At 35.0% G+C, this 23,111-nt stretch overlaps 1 long non-coding RNA gene across 1 annotated transcript in view; it reads left to right on the forward strand.

Moving 5' to 3' along the window:
- Window positions 1-23,111, forward strand: part of LOC136825429 (uncharacterized) — a 549,285-nt gene that overhangs the window by 480,218 nt on the left and 45,956 nt on the right. The gene's annotated exons all lie outside the window — the stretch shown is intronic.

The following is a 23,111-nucleotide window of genomic DNA, read 5'->3' on the forward strand; positions in this document are numbered from 1 at the left end:
TCATATTTATTCTGCCCTGACAGCGTATATTAGTTATATTTGATATAGTGTTTTGGAATGTTATTTGGGTCACCAAACTCCTTTCAATAAGTTCGAGTTAGTACAACAGTTGGGCTGCGTAGTAACTTTTGATGTTAGCGGAAAAACTTATCTTATTTATTCTTGAAATGACAAAGTTTCAAAACAGGAAGGTGGGTTGTGCTTCTGAAAAACCATCACTGTGATCAAAGCTACATTTATCCGAAATTATATTTTCTTCAAAGTTTTTATTTTGGAAGGTAACAAGACTTACAAAGACGGAAAGTTATATCCAGCGTTTCATTTTAATGTTTTCTCCAGCATTTTAAAATTGTTTGTTGTTGTTTACCTTTAAACCCATGCTGTCTCTTGTAAGAAGATTATATATATATATATTATATATATATATATATATATATATATATATATATATATATATATATATATATATATATATATATATATATATATATATATATATATATATATACACATATACATATATATATATATATATATATATATATATATATATATATATATACACACACACGAATATTACGCTCAAGTTTGATATCCGGTTTACTATACCTTGGGAATAACTTACCCCCAAGTGGAATCATAATTGACAAATGTTTGTCCAGGGCAGGATTCGAACCGATGCTTTGTTTAGAAACGATAGACAGACTTAGACCACCCAGCTACATATTTTTGTGTGTGTGTTTTATTCATATTGATCCATCGTACCCCGAGAACCATTTAAAAAACAAATTGACGTTAATTTTGGGGCGAAATACTGTCAACTTCGAAACAACCGATCCCTATAAATTTCCTCAATCAAGGGGTATATTTATCACTTCCTTCTGTGTCAACCTCCTTTTTTGCTCTCCGTTTTTTTTTTTTTTTTTTGACACGTGCACTTCATTTTTATTAATTTGTTGATTTATGTTATTTTATTTATTTGTTTGTGTATCTGTTTCGAAGCCGCTAAACCTCTCTATACCCATGTTTTTTCTTTATGTTCAGGCCTTTGAGATGCGCTAGGGAATTAAAAGGCTAACTTAAAAATTAACAATTGAAATAGTTATAGGCCTGTATTCATTTAGATATTAAAAAAATCAACATAACTGTTATGAGAGCCAGAACGTTTTGCTATTTTTACATTCCCTTCTGCCCTCTACAAATTTACTCTATATATAAATATGGTAATATCTTTGAAATGAAACTCGTTTGCATATCCCGGGTTCATATTCCGATGTTTGGAGTTTATGCCGAAGAAAGGTTTTCATACCAAGTTTATTAATTCCGCTACATAACTAAATTCACCCTCATGTTTTTTTTTCATTTGTTTATATAAATTTTAATTGCATACAAGTGTCCTATTTTACCCAATACTTTCATCAGGCCTATTTCGAAGACTGTATTCTGAAATTGCATAGTTTATGAATATATTAATAGTAATTTCTGAGATTGCGTAGTTTATGAATATATTAATAGTAATTTCTGAAATTGTATAGTTTATGAATATATTAATAGACCTAGGGAAGAAATATTTCTGAAGTTGCATAGTTTATGAATATATTATTAGTATTTTCTGAAATTGCATAGTTTATGAATATATTAATAGTAATTTATGAAACTGCATAATTTATGAATATATATTAATATTTTCTGGAACTGCATAGTTTACGAATATATTAATAGTATTTTCTGAAACTGAATAGTTTATGAATAAATTGATAGTATTTTCTGAAATTGCAGTTTATGAAAATACTAATAGTATTTTCTGAAACTGCATAGTTTACGAATACATTAATTGTATTTTCTGAAATTGCATAATTTATGAATATATTAATATTTTTTGAAATTGCATAGTTTATGAATATTTAATAGTAATTTTTGAAATTCCCCTGAAATTGCATAGTCTTTGAATATATTAATAGTATTCTCTGAAATTGCTTAGTTTATGAATATATTGATAGTATTGTCTGAAATTGCATAGTTTATGAATATATTGATAGTATTATCTGAAATTGCATAGTTTATGAATATATTGATAGTATTCTCTGAAATTGCATAGTTTATGAATATATTGACAGTATTCTCTGAAATTGCATAGTTTATGAATATATTAATAGACCTCGGGGAAGATAGATTTCTGGGGAATTAAGAATGCTTCATACGCTTGTTGGCAATGCAGTGAAAGCGCTAATTATCATTAATTAGGGCCTCGCTAATTACCTTCATCATTACCTGTGCAGAAATGTGGGAGAATGCATTACAAACTCTGCATTTGTTGCAGATGGCTTTACTTACCGCTGTGTTCTGGAAATTACAGACTGAAATATTTGTATACTATATTTTTCATTCTGTTTGTATTTTATTATTTTGTTACCATACTTTTAGGGCAGTGTTTGTTTACCCATGTTTAAAACACGCAAAAATTGTGCATATCGAATATTCTTCATTATAATTGACGGAATCAGGACTGGATTCGTGTTATTTCACACCTCTAGTTCATTAATCAGGGCTTGATTTATTTATTTTGAGATGCATTTAGTTTTTTTTATATGTTCCTCGATATTTTTTTCGTGTGATTATTCACTTCGGAGGAACATACGAACTCAAGTTAAGTTATATATATATATATATATATATATATATATATATATATATATATATATATATATATATGTTTGTATGTATGTATGTATATATAATGTCTGTATACATATATATATATATACTGTATATATATGTGTGTGTATACTGAACACACAACAAGCATATATATATATATATATATATATATATATATATATATATATATATATATATATATATATATAAATGAAACACAGTAATTCACGATGTTAAACGAAACAGTATCTTCCTAACTCGTATAAACAAAATATCATACGTGAAGGGAAACGGCAAGATAGTAAATAACCATCAACCAGAAATCTCAAAATAATCCACAACGGCATACGAAGGCGAATTTCGCATGAGGAGAATTAAATTGAAGCCAGGGCAGAATAAGTTACAAACGAACGTAATTCGTTAGTACACCATGGAAAGAAATATGCCTCGTAAAGTTAAAGCTTTATGGACATAAGGGAAGTCTACAGGAGCCGTGAATGCAGCCCGGTACAGACAGAGCGAGCGAAATTGGATTTTGAGAAAATACTCTGGTGTGCATGCGAGGAATTAACCTCGCTCTCCGGGCCGGAGAGACGCGTACCAGCAGCGCTGAAACGTGAGGAAAGCACTAGTTACTACTATTCTCTAATTGAATTTTCCTGAATGGTAGGTGATATTTAGAGATTGAAATGTTCAGCCGTTAGAATCTGTTTGTTATACAAAGCAGTTTAAATTAATGACTAATTTTCTGTCGTTCAACCCTCTTATTTTATGACACAGTGTCATCAGTCATGAGAGCAGCTGTTTAATTTTGTGTCAATTTACGGAAATACTGTGTCATTCGTAGAAAATATCTTAAATGATCCATGCTGGCATAAGGCCGGCTTAATTTAAGTTAACCACCTCTTGACTTTTTATAGGCTGCTCACATGACCAAGAATCAGACAACGACTAAACCATCGCCCCCGCCCCCGCCACTTAGAATGGCTGCTGCAGAAGCAAGAACTCCAGGTGGCTCTGGGCCACTTTGATTTAACAAAATCCACTTTGGAAGAAAAAGGATAAACGAATCTTCCTAGACTTGCACTTAAGTTACTCTGCACCTATAGTAGTTGCACAGGAAAATTAACATATCGACCTCAACAGGATAAATGGAGAAATATTATAATTCAACAAAGTTTGTGTAAGAGAGATAATCTGGTGTAGTAGTGTGTGGAATAACCACATAAAATCAAGCAGTTCTTGTAATTTTCCATGAAACAGAAAATCAAAAGTTTTGACCGTAAACATGTTGGGTGATTGGAAGGCCTTTCGTCTCTCTCGGACTCAGGTTTCAAGGACACGTGTCCAACCAAAATCACCAAAGAACTGTTTTCTTGGTACCAAACTTCCTGGCGTAAACCGCTCCAGGTGGTGCACAGGGCAAATTCAAAAAGGATATCTCATTCCCATTGTGGTGAGTAGTATTAATGTGCAAAAGCCGCATAGAAATTACAAAATAAAACCAAAATCTCTCTCTCTCTCTCTCTCTCTCACAAAGGCAGGCTCTCTCTCTCTCTCTCTCTCTCTCTCTCTCTGTTTCCATATTCATCTCTTCTCCATAGGGGAAGTAGTGCAACTAGTGTATCTCACGCGGTGCACTGTAGGCATTACTTAAGGTTTGTTGCAGCGCCACTTCGGCCCCTAGCTGTAGCTACAACCCCTTTCATTCCTTTTACTGTACCTCCGTTCATATTCTCTTTCTTCCATCTTACCTTCCACCCTCTCCTAACAATTGTTTCAACATTATTTTCACCGGTGAATGACCTCATAGGTCCTAGCGCTTGGCTTTCGGCCTAAATGTCATATTCCAATTCCGGTTCCATATTCATCTCACTATTTCTTCAAATCTGTTAGTAATGAAATGCACATGCTTACCCTTACTTCATCGCTTCGTCTCAGTTCTCACTCGTCTGTTTCGTGTCTTGTACGCCTCGGTTCTTCCTCATCCGGTTTCGTTTTAAACTCTGTTCCCCTTCCCTCTTGCTAATTATCTCGCGCGGTATCGTCGCCTCTGTCGCCCAACAATAGATTAGCCTCATTAAGGTTTATCTTCCCTTCTTATCTCGCCTTATGTTTTCTCTCTCTCTCTCTCTCTCTCTCTCTCTCTCTCTCTTTGGATTTTTCCGTTGGTACAGAACATTTTTTGTAAATTTAAGCATCGTTTAATAGTAACGCCTGTTTGATAGTATTAAATCTCTCTCTCTCTCTCTCTCTCTCTCTCTCTCTCTCTCTTTTCCCTTGGTAGGATTTTTTTGGTAGGATTTTTTTCGTAAATTCAACCATCGTTTAATAGTAACGTCTGTATGATGGTATTAAATTTTCTCTCTCTCTCTCTCTCTCTCTCTCTCTCTCTCTCTCTCTCTCTCTCTCTCTCTCTCTCTCTCTCTCTAGAAATCTTTCTCTATCTCTATATCTCTCTCTCTCTAGATTTATATATATATATATATATATATATATATATATATATATATATATATATATATATATATATATATATATATATATATATATATATATATATATATTTTTTTTTTTAATTCTGCCATCGTTTATTAGTAACGCCTGTTTGATAGTATATTCTCTCTCTCTCTCTCTCTCTCTCTCTCTCTCTCTCTCTCTCTCTCTCTCTCTCTCTCTCTCTCTCTCTCTCCTCCTTCCTTTGTGCTTCTCATATATGTAAGAAACCAGCTTTTGATGTAGGAATAATTCAATACACATTTTTCATATGGCCTAGAAGAACATATATTGCCATCTCTCTCTCTCTCTCTCTCTCTCTCTCTCTCTCTCTCTCTCTCTCTCTCTCTCTCTCTCTGCACCTTCATCTCTTTTGGGAGAATCGTCCTGTATCTCTTACCATTCATGAGTGACAGGAAATCTATTATTCGTAAAGCAATACGTCGAGTGCTCGTGTGCTGATGAGATTTGATTTTTGCGGCGCCTCTCTCTCTCTCTCTCTCTCTCTCTCTCTCTCTCTCTCTCTCTCTCTCTCTCTCTCTCTCCAGGGGCATAAATCCTTCTTCTGCAAGGTCTTTTCTTTTTTTTTATGTCTGCTTTATATTGGTTTTATCGGTTTTTAAATGAGTTTCATAAATATATCTTAATATATCTGGTTTTTATTTATTTGTTGTTATGTTGTCTGCTTTATATTGGTTTTATTGGTTTTTAAATGAGTTTCACTAATACATCTTAATATATCAGGTATTAAAAATTGATGCTTTTTGAGATAACCCATATTTTAAGAGTTTGTTGTTTTTCAAATACTTTTTTATTCTGTTGTCCTAAATAATATTTTTAATTTAGCCGTTGGTATTTTAAATTTGTTTTTTTACTTAAAATGAAAATTCCCTTTTTCATATGCAATTATTATAGATTCAGATCTTCAATTCCAGATAATCCCGTGCATTTGACGACAGAAATTACCAGCATGACGAGAAGATCACGCTGAGCATACTAATTATATCCTTTATGTTAATCAAGCGTTGTTATTACTGACATTATCACGGTAGATATTCAATTAAAACTTGCTCATATTAGAGTATTTAATCCGATCATATTCGATTTGTCGCTAATTTCATTTGGGGTGGAGATGTATTGTCGTCATTCGGTGTTAATCGCATCGATACATGTCTCGTTCCCTGTCAGTCGAAGTGATCCTTCATCTCCGGAGGGAAGGACCTAGTGTACAGATGTTTTACAGGTGCGTGTGTGTGCGTGTGTTTGTCTGTCTGTCTGTGTATCTATTTATCTATTCATATATTTATCTATCTGTCTATCTATATACTGTATATATATATATATATATATATATATATATATATATATATATATATAATTTTTTTTTAGTTGATAATAAGTTCGTCGGCCGTGTGGTTTAAGGCGTCACTGTCGTCCTGCGTTCTTGTTCTTACGTGGTTCGAGCCCACGAGACGACGAACTTATTATCAACTAAAAAAATCCCCTTTCGGGTAACATATATGAAAATATATTATTTCCGAGGTAGAGCGAATTGGATATTAAAGGACATTTGTAGCTTAACTCTTGTACATGAATCACGGAGATGTGGTAAAATTCATTCATATATATATGTATATATACTGTACATATATATAAATATATATATATATATATATATATATATATATATATATATATATATATATATATATATATATTTATGTATATATATATATATATGTATATATATATATATATATATATATATATATATATATATATATATATATATATATATATATATATATATATATATATATATATATATATATATATATATATATGGGCTAGTTTAAGAAGAAAACAAAACGTAGACAACAGTCATTAGCAAATTGATTTTCTGCTCTACTTACCGAATCGGAAAGGAAATCCGTTTGCAAACACACCTGTATAGAGAAGTCATCAACAGAGCTTCAGTCCCTATATAAAAACTTTGCTGCCACTCACTTCTTTTGTCAAAGATGTATTCAAGCTTCCTGGATTTTAAAGGCTTTCGATATCAGCTCTTAAAGAATACCTAAATATCCATTCTATTCTAACACTGGAACCAGATGTGACCTAAACCTTTACTAATTCACTGATTCCAAAACTTTCAAATTGTGGACCTTTGTCATTTAGTGACACCCTCCCATTCTCTTTGAGTTAGTAAACCACCTGAAAAATAATTCAGGTCCATCTTAGTTACCTCCTGTTCGGTGGTGTAGATGGAGTCTTCGTCTTTCATGCTCGAAAATAATGCTGCAATGAGAACTTCCAGCACTTTTTCGTCCTAAAACAAGGACAAAAAATTGTGACTTGAATTCTATAGGCGGTGGTAAATTTCAAAACATGCAGGGGTGTTACGTTCAAGACTATAGCATTGATGATTACGTGAATACTTAATTAACTGCAGAGTTCAGAGTTTAAACTAGAACACAGAATTAAATACTTTTATGTACTGGAGCCTAACTACGAACCCTTCTTTGTGTGTGCAAAGAAGATCGTATCGACCGGCGTCCTCGGCACGGTCCACGACATCTTGGATTAAATAAACAGGGACGAATTATGCACATGATATTTTGCAGGGGAACGACTGACCTTCAAAGGTTCCTTTCACGAGCTACCCTTCCTTTCCAATCCAGCCTCGCTTGATCCCTCTCTCTAAATTATTAAAACGAATTTGTGTCGCAGTATCTGCAAATAAGCAGGTAGGACTTACGAATACATATGTGTACTGTTACTTTGCATGATTAAAGGATTAGACTGCAAGGCTACGTATGGTTGATTTGCTGGGTAAAAATGGAATGTTAATATAAATTATTAAAGTAATGAATTTTAGGTCCACGTAGATACAAATTGCATGATAAAAAAAGGAATGTTAATTGGAATTATCAAAGTAATGAACGTTAAGACCCCGTGTAAGTAAATTACATTTTAACAATGGAATGTTAATTTGAATGATTAAAGTAATGAATTGTAGGCCACGTAGAGGCAAACTGCCCGATAAAAAAGGAATGTTAATTTGAAATATTAGAGTAATGGACAAATTGCATGGTAAAAATGGAATGTTAATTTGAATAATTACAGTAATGAATTGTAGGGCCATGTAGAAACAAATTGCATGATGAAAATCGAATGTTAATTGGAGTTATCAAAGTAACGAATACTAAGGACCCGTATCGATAAATTGCATTTTAACAGTGGAATGTTAATTTCAGTGATTCAAGTAATCAAGCTTAGGTCCACGTAGAGACAAAATGCATGCTAAAAAAGGAATGCTAATTTGAATTATTAAAGTAATAGAGAGTAAGGCCGCGTATAGATAAATTGTATTTTAACAATGATAATTGCATGACGGAAAAGGAATGTTAATTTGAATTATTAGAGTAATGTACTGTAAAGACCAGGCAGACAAATTGCATGGAAAGATTGGAAGCCATGTCTTCCACGTTTTCTTGACTCTCTTCGAGTTTTTTTTTATATCGACTTCTTATTTGACAGGAGGCTAATTAAAACGTATTTTTAACACTAGGTTCTTCAGTGACGATATTGAAATAGAGGGGTTTGGGGTGGGGGAGGGGGAGGCACTCCCTCTCCCCTCCCCTCCCCACCAGGTAATGTTTTGTCGCATCCTTCAAGGAATTGAATAAAGCAGTATTATCATCACCAGTTTCCCTTGCAAATCAGTCACAGATGATTGAATATTAACTTTTTGAGAGCACAAGTAAATAGCATGCATATTCATGTGATTAATCTCATCAACATGATTTGCTTAATTTATTTTCAAGGTTGTATCACTTGCTTGGAATTTAATGCGTTATTTTCATCATTAAGAAATTAATCTTACTTGAGGCTGAGACTGCTCTTTAGGGAAATGGTTGGGATTTTAGTTTTTAGTTTTCTGTAAAAGAAAACTATTGTGCCGGCTTTGTCTGTCCGTCCGCACTTTTTCTGTCCGCCCTCAGATCTTGAAAACTACTGAGACTGGAGGGCTGCAAATTGGTATGGTCATCATCAACCCTCCAATCATCAAAACATACCAAATTGCAGCCCTCCAGCCTCAGTAGTTTTTATTCTATTTAAGGTTAAAGTTAGCCATGATCGTGCTTTTGGCAACGATATAGGATAAGCCACCACCGAGCCGTGGTTAAAGTTTCATGGGCCGCGGCTCATACAGCATCATACCGAAACACCGAAAGATAGATCTATTTCCGTTGGCCTTGATTATACGCTGTGGCGGCTGTACAGAAAACTCGATTGCGCCGAAGAAACTTCCGCGCTTTTTTGTACCTTTTTTTTTTTACTTGGATTTTATGTTGATCCTCTTAAAGATTAGGTTGTACCAAGTGTTGCATTTCGTAATGAATCGGAAAAATAAGAATTTATACCCAAAGCTTGACAGACTAGTGAGAAAAATACAGGAAAAACCAGAACTCCAAAAGAAACAGAATTCATCACAGGACTGAAATGATGAAAAAGAAGTTCGAAGTTCTTTGATGTGTTCACGTTCTCTCTGGACGTTATGTTCCATCATTGATCTTGGCTTCCAGCTCTTTCCACATCAGGTAACAGGCATGGAGTAAAGAATTACGATGAAAGAGAGAATTAGCTTTTGGTGCAATAATCAAGAACAAGGATTTACACGGGGTCTTTTCAGCATTACTGTGCTGCCGTCGTTTTTTCTTCTCTTACAAATGTACACGCGTATAAACTATATATATATATATATATATGAGTGTGTGTCTGTGTGTGTGTATGTGTGTTTGTGTTTACTAGCTAGACTGTTTTGCAGAATATGGAATGAGAAAGCACAGCCTGATGATTGGAAATCGTAAGCCATGGGTGAGGTACCAAAGAAAGGTGTACCTGACTGAATGTGGTTACTATAGAGGTATTGCAGTTGTTTGTTGTAGTGAAAGGATTCAGTATGGTTATTCTCAGTAGGCTGGAGAAATAAATCTGTGAAAAAACTGAGACATTAACAAGCTGACTTTTAGAAAAGATAGGAATTGCACAATCAGATATCTGTTTTCAGGCGTTGCGCAGTATTTTGTGGAGTTTGAAAAATCCCCTTTGATTGCTTTCGTCAGTTACGAGGAGGTATTTGACAGCGTCCACAAACCAGCATGATGGAAGTCTTGTGACACTGTGGCATTCCCATGAAATACCTAAAGCTAATTGAAGTCATCCATAAACGATTTTGCTGTAACGGTGAAGTTGATGAGGTCGTGTCAGGTGAATTTGCAATAAATGGTGGGGCGCTGCAAGGGGATGTTAATTCACCTCTGCTGTTTGCCCTATTCATAGTTTTCTATAGTATATGGGTTTTATGATTGTCAACTAATTATTTTGTAGTAAATTAATAAGCTAGAGTCATCCCCATTTGTTTGAAAAGATCATCATAAGCAGTGCACGCTGGTCAAGGTCATGGGTTTTTACAGTCCTGTTACGCAGTTTGTACAGGCAGTATAACTTCGTGGGTTCACGAAAATCAAGGGTAGTACAGTGAAGTTGACAAGTACGCCAGTTTCACCTGTGTCTCCTGAGCGTGCCGTCGGTCCTTAGTGGATTCTGGTTGCTCTAAAAACATTTACCTTCCATGCTTTGAATCGTAAGTGTTGACGTGTGTACTGATAGTGAATGGTGGCTATAGCTCCTTTATTATAACTGAAGCTTGACTGATGGCTTTTAAGTTAGCTGTTCATTCTCACTTGGCCGGTAGTGATTGACTGGACCTTATGGAAGAACGTACCGACGGTAAGTTTTAGATGTAAATTTAAGTGAAGCGAAAAGTCCAGACTCATTTTCCCCCCATAATTTCATTCCAAATGAATCGCCTTTGATGATTGCTTTTATGTACTGTATATTGGGAAGAAATTTTACTTGTGTAAGCTACTTGTTGAATGAGAATACTTCATTGATTTCGAACAGTAGGGTTTTATCCACAGTTTAGGTTATCGGTGTAGTGTATGAAATACGAAATTTGCGGGAACAGGCTTGTTGTATTGTTTAAATAGTAGGATCTTTGTCTTTCAAGGTCCGCGTTGCATTGATAAGTATTCATTAAAACAATTTCACCCTCCTTTGAGAGGAACATATAATGAAACGAATAAGCATCAAAAACCAGATGCCACATTGCCTCTGTCGATGTCGATGTAAGTCTAATAAGGTATAATACTGTAAGTTGTCCAACACCTGGTCCTGACTGCCCATAAAAAATTTATAGCTTCAATGCGTTTCGTTGTCATTTCTGCCAAGAAAATGATAGTAAGTTTTCAAGCAGAACTTTCAGTAGGGAGGCATTTGCAATAATTACTCACATTTGGGTAATGATTTTAGTTTTAATTTACAAAATTAATATGGAATTTTACCTATTCATTGTTTACTTAATCAACAGTATAATAGCTATGAATTATTTACAAAACTTACTTCAAATTCCAAAGAAAGTTCTGCTTGTGGTCATCTTTTTTCAAATGCTAATGGAGGAAGGCAGGATCTTTGTAGTTAGGCGTTCAAACATTTTTAATTTAAACGGCTTAATGTAAACCAACCATCTAGTGCAAAGTATTGTGATGTTAGTTACCATGCAATTATTCCACCCAGAGAAAATCCTTGTCTGGGAAAACTAGCAAAGTTTTGGAATGGTACTTATAGAACACAGCTGGAAGGTTATTATTATTATAAATATTATTAATGTTGTTGTTGGTCCACATCAGTAAATTCAGGGTTTTAGGTATCTCTGCCACATATCCTCTTAATAAAATATATCTTACAAGCAATCTTAAGAAGCTGGCAGCCGCAGTAGTATACTGAGTAACCTACTACTCATAACAAAAATCGACCATAGATTTAGAACACAAAGTTCATTAGCCCCAAAAGCTGTGTTTTGACTCCTTTTTTGCTGAGTAGTTTGCTGTACATTTAGAGAGTTGTCATTGATTTGTAATTGTACTTTGGATTTTCGTTTGAGCTGAGTTTGTATGGAGATAACAAATATATTTTGTTTTTCGGTCCCTTTATGATTTTCCATTGTAAATTCACACAGCTTTCGATTACGGCCAAATAGTGGTGCAGTTGAATTACCCATTATTTATGCTTAACGCTGTACCGTATTATATGAACGTAAAATATTAAACATCAACAGTGGGTCTGAAAAGTAATTTCCTTTGACACCGAGGAAAACTTTCCCAAGCCTTTCGAGTGAATCCAAAGTTTACGTTGGCCAACGGATGAGCAAAAGTGGTATCGTAAAATCTGAAGGCGATAATTAATACGCCAAGACAGAGCTTCCATTTGAACTCCGTGCATATTTCCGTCCGTCCTCCATCGCCAGCTTTACGTGCAGCGCAGAGCAGCCGGAATGAAATTCAAATATTAGGAACCGCCGGTTTTGTTAATGAAAGCAAACAATTATTAACAATTTTATCCTGTTCCCCCGTTCGCCAAGTATCATTAGCGCTCTCCTTCAACTGCATTTTCAAGAGCCAAGTCAACACGGTCTCCATGACCTGTAATTAAAGTATGATAATGGAAACCAAGACCTGGCAACCGCCGACATGACGCGGCTACGCTACATCGTGTTTTTATTAGCTCCCAGACGCGACCGGAAGGAAGGAAGGAAGGAAAGAGAGAGAGAGAGAGAGAGAGGCCTGTGGATAAGAAAGCACAATCGTTAGAAAGCAGAGAGCTGTCTCTTGCATTTTTTTAATGGCGTCCTTAAGCTTCCATCATCGTAACCTAACAAATGGTTTGTGCAGTCACAAATTATTGATGTTTTTCAATATTTTTCATTTTTATTGTTAATTGGTTTGTCGTGCGTTGCTTTAATCCGAGGATATTTTCTGTAACATTCGATAAGCGCTTCGCTGGATTATGGATAATCAGAGCTTTTAGCTTCGTGAATTTTGTCATTACATTTTGTAACTGGATGATGTTTCCAAATAACTTCAGGAAATGAGATGTCGCATATCCCCGAAAAACGTTGTTGATATTTATATTTCGTAACGAACTTTACAAATGTTGGTGTTTTAAGATGCGTGATTTAGAGATTTTTTTTGTGTGTGATTACTTGTGTGTGGTTGTATAAATATGTTTGAATAGATGATATTGTTTTGGCAAGAAAAACTTCTTTTACTTTAAAGTTCATCGTCGGTAACCGTTGTTTTTATAATGACATTTTACCTTTCGTAATCAGTCAGTCAGTTAATCTGACCTAGTCTGACTTAGCCTTTAGCACCTTTATTAACAAAATCAAATGCAGTTAACAAAACCTTTTAGCGTTAATGATTTACTGAACCAACAGTCGAACTAGACTCGGATTACTCTTTTGGGAAGACGAAAATCGGCCTGTGATTTAGCCTTGAGAAAACGTTCCGTTAATCAAATTCTCTTTGAGCTCGGAGGCAAATCAGCTGGTCCCCCCCGGGAGATGGGCGAAACCACCAATCAGCGCGCAGGACCTGGGCCCGATAAGTTTAATCCCTGTTCTCATTTGCAAGTTCGTCCTCCCCTGAAAGCTTCTGGGGAGACGCATCGACTCGTTTGTTATACCGAGGTAATAGTGTAGACTGGGAGACAAAGTGATTTATTATGTTTATTTAACTTATATTTCATTTTTTTTTTTGGTGAGGTTTAGTTGATTGTGGGTCTCTGGGTTGGCAGATTGGACTAAAATTAAATTTCGTATAGTGTGGTATTGCGTTAGGATTGCCCGCATTGGCATTCAATAATTGAAGGTTTCATTTTCTCTCAATTAATTCATGAAGACTGGTTATCAACGTTGATATTTGGTCAAGTTAAATCTGACGTAAAGCAAACTGTAAAATTGCTCGCCATTTTCAACTTTTATACAGTTTCAAGTAAGCTTTCATCGTTTATGTTTTTATAGAAGTTTTTGTAACCATCCACACTAATACATACATATATACAGAATATATGTATGCATATATATATATGCATATAAATTTCTGACTCACATCAGGATCGAACCCAGGTCTTTCAATTGAAAGGCAAGGGCGCTGCCCACTAGGCCATACAAGTCTAAAAGAAGTTGGAACCAGAGGGCAACTGCGCCCAAGGAATTACCTGGGCAAGCTAATTGCTAGCATACCAGCATGTTTTCCCCAACTTTCCGACTCAGCAGTGACCAAATTGACAGCATTTCATTCGAATTATCCCTTCTGAGTGAATAAGATAGAAATAATCAACACACAATCACGTGTGGAACAGAAATAAATTTTTTACTTACATCAGGATCGAATGATGTGAGTCAGGTCTTTCAATTGAAAGACCTGGGTGATCCTGTGTTGATCAGAAATATCTATTTCTATTCCATATATATATATATATATATATATATATATATATATATATATATATGTGTGTGTGTGTGTGTGTGTGTGTGTGTGTGTGTGTGTGTGTGTGTGTGTGCGTGTGCGTGCGTGCGTGTGTGGGTCGGGATTATCCCCAGTCGTGATTTCAGATTAGTCAGTATTTTCCCCTCTACCCCTAGTTTTGTATAGAATAGTCCGTTTTCTAGTATACATTCATGTTTATTCCACCATTGACGATTAAGCGTGCTATCATGAAATGCCCGTAGCAATAAAAAAAAACATTTAAATGATTGGAGCTTCGTTTTTGCATATCTGCTTAGGAAAGGAGAATTTAGTGAAAACTTCAAAGAAATTGTAAGAAGAAATTGTCAAACTACTGTTAATAATAGTTTGGTGTCCGCTACCATGAGGCTACCAGGACTCTCATGAGAAGGTTTGTGACCAACCAGAAAAAAAATAGGAAAATGAAACTGTAATAGTAAATGAAAAATATGAAGGAAATAGTAATAGTACATGAAAACTAGAAGATATGGAATGGAATATAAATTTTAGGCCAAAGACCAAGCGCTGCAACCTGTAAGGTCATTCGGCGCTGAAAAGGAAATTGAGAGTAAAAAGGTTTTAAAGGTGTAACAGTAGGGAAACTCGCAGTTGCACTATGACGAAATTGTTAGGATAAGGTGGAAAGAAAGATGGAAGAAAGAGAATATGAAAGTAGGTACAGAAATGGGAATTGGAAGGGGACGCAGCTAGGGGCCGACGGGACGCTACAGTGCACTGAGAGCTCTAACCCCCTTTGGAAGAACCAGGAAGGTGACTCGGTGATTGTTAGTCTGGATGTTGAAAGAGCTGAAGTGGTTCATATGCAACAGTTACACTGGAGTATTGGGATTAACGAAACGATTGTTGAGTCAACTCTTCGCTTGTAGAAATGAAGGGTGAATATTAAATGGGAATACGAGAAAGAATGTGCGAGCTGTTGACATTCCTAGTATGTTCATTATATGTGAAATAGGAAGGGTTGAAAGGTGTTAGAAATTTAAAGATAGCGTAAGTTGTGGTGGTCAAAAGATTGGCATTAGTGAAAATGTGAATGCGTATTCTGAAGTGGTTTTGCAACACGGTGAGACTGAAGTATGATAGCTTATGCGTCAAGTGTCTATTCGAAGCGTTGTTAGGAAAGAGGGGAAACCGAATGCCCTAGAATGTTTAATAACGTTCAAAAGCGTTTTGTTGTTAATAAGGATGGAATAGCTTTTAGGATGTTTGGTTTTAATATTCAGGAAGTGAGAAATGAACACAAAAGATGAATTACTTTTTCGTGGAGATGTCCACATGCTGTTGATGAGCTGATGAGCTTTCTGTCTCTAGGTATATTAATTGACTGAGGAATTAATTACCCCCACATGGTGTTCACCCTTAAATCAGGCTGAAGGATGCAAGTGGCAGTGACTGGTGTCTTGCTTTCTTTAAAACCACCCTCTATTAGTGAATAATAACGGTGAATTTATATATATTATATAAGAAGGCATCGTGCTTACCCCATATGAAAAATGGGAAAAAGCAAGTTAAACGAAGAAGAAGAAGAAGAAGATTATATGGATAGATGGATAGGTAGATAGCACAGAAGACAAAACAGTAGAAGTTCATGGAACACAAAAGAAATCAGAAGAAATCTTTAAAGATAAATACGGTTCTGAATGTGGTTCTGTAAATGAATTACCTGAGCCAATCTTAGTTTCCCTCTATCTTGCTTAGGTCGCCATCGCACGTAAGGTTGACATAGTGGTTGATAAGGCAGAATCTAGGAGCTTTCTTGGTGAGGTTTCTCGATCCCATAGTAGTCAGGTGACTTCGGTTAAGTGTGTTGCCATAATAGAAAGGTCCTTGTACTCATATACAACTGAAAGGTAGTCTGGAGATTGTAGTGGGAATAGAGGAATTTCAATAAAACTTCTAATGTTGCAGCCTCTTCTGTTCACGTCAAGAGTACAGCATAGATTAACCAAAGATTGATGGTTTTTATACAAATAAAAAGAAATAAATGGTAGTCATAGTAAGAGAACGAATTACAACTGAGCCTTCAGTGTAAGCGGCATGAAATTAATTTTGAATACCAGAATCTGTGTTGTGACGTTATAATCGACGTAAAAGGAGACACTTTCAAGTACTCTTATATGCAACCAACAACACGCATAATTAATCTATGTGCAGATTGTTGGCTTAAACGAGAAAGGTGGCGTCACTGCAGATTATTTCTTGCTGTTTTTGCAGTGGTTCCAGATTGTCGTAAGAAGTACGTACACAAAACCAACTTAAAATGCCTTTCATTGGACGCACCGTTAGTGCTGTCAGTGCACCTCATGCGGTGCACTGTATGTATTACTTATGGTTCCTTGCAGTGTCCCCTCGACCCCTAGCTGCAACTTCTCATTCCTTTTACTATACCTCTGTTCATATTCTTTTTCTTCCATCCTGCTTTCCACCCTCTCCTAACAATTGATTCATAGTATAACTGCGAGGTTTTCCTCCTGTTACACCTTGCAAACCTTTATGCTGCCAATTTCCGTTTCAGCGCGGAATGACCTCATAGGTTCCAGCGCTTGGCCTTTGCCCCAAATACTATATTCTCTTCTTTTCTATTCTTAGGTAAATACTATTGACTTGACAACGACGGACGTGATAAGGTAATTAATCACAATACCGAATAGTGCTGTTTGCATGTCGTTGTTATAATATACATATAGAGACGCTAGCGAACTTATTCGTGGTGTAAAGCGTGTGGAAGTTCCGATCATTTTTTCCTTTGTTACAGGCAGATAGCGAAACCAGGCATTTCACGAACTGCCTGAAATTTCAGGCAGATAGCGAAATGCACTTAGGGGATATTTGATCCACCAAGGGGCTAGTACTAAACACGGCGGAACATATTTGACCCCCAGGGGTTAGTACTAAACATGGCGAAGTGTAGATGAGTCACTTTTTCGCCGTGGTTAGTACTAGCCCCTGGGTGGATCGAATGTCCCTAAGTACATTTCGCTATCTGCCTGAGATTTCAGGCAGTTCGCGAAATGCCTGGTTTTGCTATCTGCCTGTAACATACATACGACAGGTTTCCTATAAATATGAAATGTCTTCATTTGATTTGTTTCTGCTATGGCTTCTCACTGAAGATCCTATGAAATATTATAAAATATTATAAGAAAATCACTGATCTCTGTGAGGTTAGGTTTCGCAAAACATTGCAGAATGAGTACAGCAAATAACTTTAATATGTTTATGTATATATATATATATATATATATATATATATATATATATATATATATATATATATATATATATATGTTTATATATATGTATATATATATATATATATATATATATATATAATGTTTCTATGTAGTTTATAATGATTCCAAGAAAACAGATTGAACTCACGTATTCACTTCAGGAACATGCAAATTACTCCCCCACACCTGTTCATTAGAGACCCTCCTCATTAGGTTCATTGTGCAGGATTTGCAAATATCTTTCTCCCAGTGGAATGAACGCCAGGTAGGTAACTCATTAAGTCTTGCCCGGTTCCCAGGTAATCTTCGAATTGCTTTCATTTACACAGACCTCATTATGCAGGAAGCAATACTCCTTCGCCTGCAGGCTGAATAAAAAAAAATGTGTAACACGTCATATATATTTTTTTTCGTATCTAGTTTTCATGTGGTTATTCTCGTTATTTTGGAGATGTTCAATGGAGATGGAATTGCCAATTCTTGCGTTTTTTAACAAACGTCTGTTGATAATTTTTCAATGTGAGCCATTTATTTTTATCAAGTTTTCATGTGGTTATCTTAGTTATTTCGAGATGTTTATTGGAAATATAATTGCCAACTTTCGCATTTTTTAACAATGTTGGTTTGTAATTTTTCAGCCAGAAAGAACTGGAACTAAATATCTTGGAAATTTCACTATTTTTCCAAGATCGGTTGTAGACCCTGTAAAATTCGTTATTCACGGTGTATTTCAACATCATATTTTTATTTTTTATTCATCACTCAAGTCCGTTATTGAAGTAATACCTTCACGTATACTTGAGATATAATAATTTCTTAAGCGAATATTATCATAACTTTTCGTTAGTTTCCAGGTGCGTAATAAATTTAAGTAATTTAGATTGACTGTCTTGGGTGACGGTGGAATTTTTTTCCTGCTCCATCACCATTCAGAGCGATACACCTTTATTTTTTTTTTTTTTTTGTAATATATTTTTTTCTGCTGAAAAAATTCTCGTCCACTATGTGATATTGTGTAATTGCAGAATGTTCTAATATAATTATTGCTCCCTTGTCTCAAGTTTTAAGTAAGAAAATAATAGGCTTTTAACACTGGACTATGATAGCATGCTGAAATCCAGCAGTAAGTCCTAATATGTAAACGACCTGATTCACTAGGAGGTTTTTGAAAGGGTTTCTCAGCACCTATTGAGGTTTTATGAATTTATTTCCGCTGATTGTAAGCATCTACTCTGTTACTTTGTATCCAGCATTACTTCCTTCTTCATTTTTGTTTATTCATCCACTAGTATTCAGTAGATTTCCTCTCGTCTCACTTACTACCCACCCAATGTTACCAAGTTGTGAATATTTAAATTTTTGTTTTCAAAATTATTATTATAATTATAATCACTTACTACCCACCCAATGTTATCAAGTTGTGAATATTTAAATTTTTGTTCTCAAAATGATTATCATAATTATAATGAAATGTTACAATGATTAGGTATCAGTGTTTATCGCTGAAATAGTCTGTGTATTGATATCTAAGAAAATTGAAATGGCAATGCAGGAAATGTTGGCGTTCTTAAATTTATTGTAAATACCTTTATTTTTGTATTTTCAGTTGCTCAATAATTAGAACAGTAGCAGAAGTGTATTAAGAAATGTGTACTCGGCGTTTTAACCTTTATAACTAAATGCGTAGTCACTTGAAATCTAAAGTTTTGCAAGAAGAAATGGTAGTAGTCGTAATTTAATCCTTTTCTTATAGTAGTGGGAAGTGGCCATTCAGTAGTAACGTCGAATTTTAAGAGGTTATTAGTAACTGAAAGGTAATTTATTTCTTTGGGCCTTTTATCTAATATGGTCTGTCTTGCGTAAAATACGCCGCACATTTGGGAGAATTTCTTGTAAAATTCGGTTTTGCCAGTAGGTGACTGTCATCATTTTCTATCAGAGAGTTTATTTTAATGCAGATAACATTATTACAGTGTGTTTTCGGATTAATGTTAATATAGATAACATTATTAGAGGGTGTGTAGTCGGATTATGCCGGTGTTAAATCATTCATCACCTCTTAAAAAACAAAAGAAAAAAATGCCGTGCACAGCATATCGACCATTTTGAAAATCCACGTCGCCTTCGTCAATCTGGGTCATAATCTGAGAATGCATTGCTAACCTTAAGCTTATGTTAAAAGTTAAATTGTTGGTTTCAGTCCTCCCACATGCTGTCCCATGGGCCGTTGCCTCTCGGGCGGACGTCAGCCGGGTAACCCCAACCCTCTACCCACGTTCTCACTCGTGGCAGTAACCATCCAGTTGACATTCTCACTGTCTGCTTCTTGACGGGGAGCGAACGCTGGTCCCCGAAAATACGAGGCCAACACCTTACCAGCTGTACTAGCCAGACTGTTAAGAGAGAAGATACCTAATGTACAGTTTTACATTAACAGTTTAAAAAAAAAAGAAAACATAAGTCATAGAAAGTGCATATTCCAAAAGATTTATTGATTTCAGGTATTCAGTTAAATTCATGTTTTCGTACGAAGATGCTAACGAATGTACCTCAGATTTAGGTAACATGACAAGAGTTGTTTTACCTCCGTTATTTCACACCTTTGAGTATGTCTACACTGCAGTAAAACCTGTCATAAACACACCTTGTTAACTTTTCGGTCACGCAACCCAAACAGGTTCAATACAAAGTTAGAGTTCCTCACTGGACTGGTGGGTATCGTTCTCCGCTAGCACTCTGCTGGCCCCGCGTTCGATTCTCCGACCGGCCAATGAAGAATTAGAGGAATTTATTTCTGGTGATAGAAATTCATTTCTCGTTATAATGTGGTTCGGATTCGACAATAAGCTGTAGGTCCCGTTGCTAGGTAACCAATTGGTTCTCAGCCACGTAAAATAAATCTAATCCTTCGGGCCAGCCCTAGGAGAGCTGTTAATCAGCTCAGTGGTCTGGTTAAACTAAGGTATAACCACTGCTTCATCAGACCATTCAGCATTGGCCAAAGATTCGTTCTCCACTTCGGTCGTTGAATTGTTTCCAGCCCATTGTGACATGTATGCGCTATGTTTCCGACATGTGTTTGACATGTTTTGCTGTAAGATAGAAAATCCAGAATTTGACATTTACGACGGGGAAGTGACCCTGTCCATAAAAAAACGTCTTGGGGAGCCACGTCGATAGGAGACGTAAACTGCTATAGAAGAGGTCGTCCAGTACTTCAAGGGGAAGGGACTGCCCCAGGTGTTGGCTGATAACTGCAATCTGCCGGGTATTTGTTTTTCATCTCCTAGGCTCGTCATGACTCATAACAACCAGGCCTGCTGGTCTCCAAATCGTGTTTCATCGATTCTTGCCTTAGTGGGTGGCATCTTCATGGCTTGTTAGGGAACGTAGAGGAGGGAGCTTGATGTATTGACATACGCACGATTATATTTATATATATATATATATATATATATATATATATATATATATATATATATATATATATATATATTTATATATATATATATATATATATATGATGTATATATATATATATATATATATATATATATATATATATATACAGTATTTATGTGTGTGTATACACGTTGATGTATTTTCATAATACACTTTACCAGGATTAAAGAATAAGATATGGAAATAGAAAGGAAATTAGCCTTGAATTAATATTATTGAAATAAGCATACATACTTGCGTGTAAAACACTAGAACAAGTATCAGAGTGCAATATGAAGAAATAGGAAAGAAATTAGTATTGAATTAAAATTAATAAAGCAGAGGAAACTTTTGTCCTGAAGAGTTGTTTTTCAAACGAAGTCTACAGGGAAAAACTGCGGCTTATGGGAAATATTGCGCCACGAGACCAGAGCATCTAGCAAAGTTACAAAATAAGTAAGGATATTTTTTATTTTCGAGAAGCGATGCTGCTGATTTTGCAGCAGATACATTTTTAGGTCTTTATGAAGAAAATTCAGCAGATAGCCTGAAATTTCGTAAGCTCTGAATCAAAAGACTAGTTTTAACTGTAATGACGAAAGGATGCCAGGGGCAGGATAATTCATCCAAAGGAAATGAAGGTTTATTTTATGAGATTGCTTTTCCTGATACGTGATTAAATAAATTTTGTACAGACATTGGCTGATGATTTTCTTTCATTATAATCTAAGATATATTACTCATATGAAAAAAATATCCTCGTTGAAAGAAGCAATCCAAAGTGAGTAAATAAGACTGCAAATTATTTACGGGCTAATTTTGGCTGTACAATTTTGTTAAAATGCATTGATGTGTAGGTGTACATCTTGAAACTCTTGATGCGAGATGTTATATATATATATATATATATATATATATATATATATATATATATATATATATATATATATATATATATATATATATATATATAAATATATATAAAATATATATATAATATAATATATGTATAATGTATATGTATAAATATATATAATATAAATATATATATAATGTATATATATATATATATATAAATATACAGTATATAAAATGTAGATATATAGATATATCTATGAAAGTGTGCGCTTGCGCACTCGCGCGTATCTGGATTTTAAACCAAGCATCGTCGTTTCTAAATCGTCATGTGACCACAATATTATTGTCTGTCATTAAACGAGTTCTAACCTCATTTATAGAAGAGAAACTTTTGAAATAGAGAATTCAAAGTGCAGGACAGTTTATATTAGAAAGTTTGAATTAATTGCTTTGCACAAATTATCTGCAAGTGTGTGTGTGTCTGCGCTGATGGGCGTCGGGGATATTTCATATTCACCAAAATAGTCATTACAAGTGAATTTTTCTATTTTTTCTGATTTACGTTGGGTTTCCATTGATTCTGATTAGCAAAAGTATCTTTTTGGGACAGGACCTTTTTATTCAATGGGTATCGTGTTAGGAATGCATTCGTTTGGTGCCGCCAGACATTATAATTTGATAGGTCCTCATGAAATCGGTGTCGGTATAAAGTTTTTTTTTTATATTTCATTATGACTTTTCCTTAAAAAAAAAAATTATGGCACTCAACTCGAATACGAACTTTATCGGTATGTAATTGTAACTTGAAACGTTAAATTCGACTTTAGAATATTGATAAATGATTAGACATTAGAATTTGGTAGATTTAAAAAAAAAGTGTGTCGGTATGGGGTGGCTTTTCTTTTTACATTTCATTATAGCTTTTCATTAGCAAAAATTGTGGGACCCAAACTTTAATACAAGCTTCATCGGTTTGTAATTGTAACTTTCAACG

Source organism: Macrobrachium rosenbergii, chromosome 37 (genome assembly GCF_040412425.1).
Source record: "Macrobrachium rosenbergii isolate ZJJX-2024 chromosome 37, ASM4041242v1, whole genome shotgun sequence".
Classification (NCBI taxonomy): Eukaryota; Metazoa; Arthropoda; class Malacostraca; order Decapoda; family Palaemonidae; genus Macrobrachium; species Macrobrachium rosenbergii.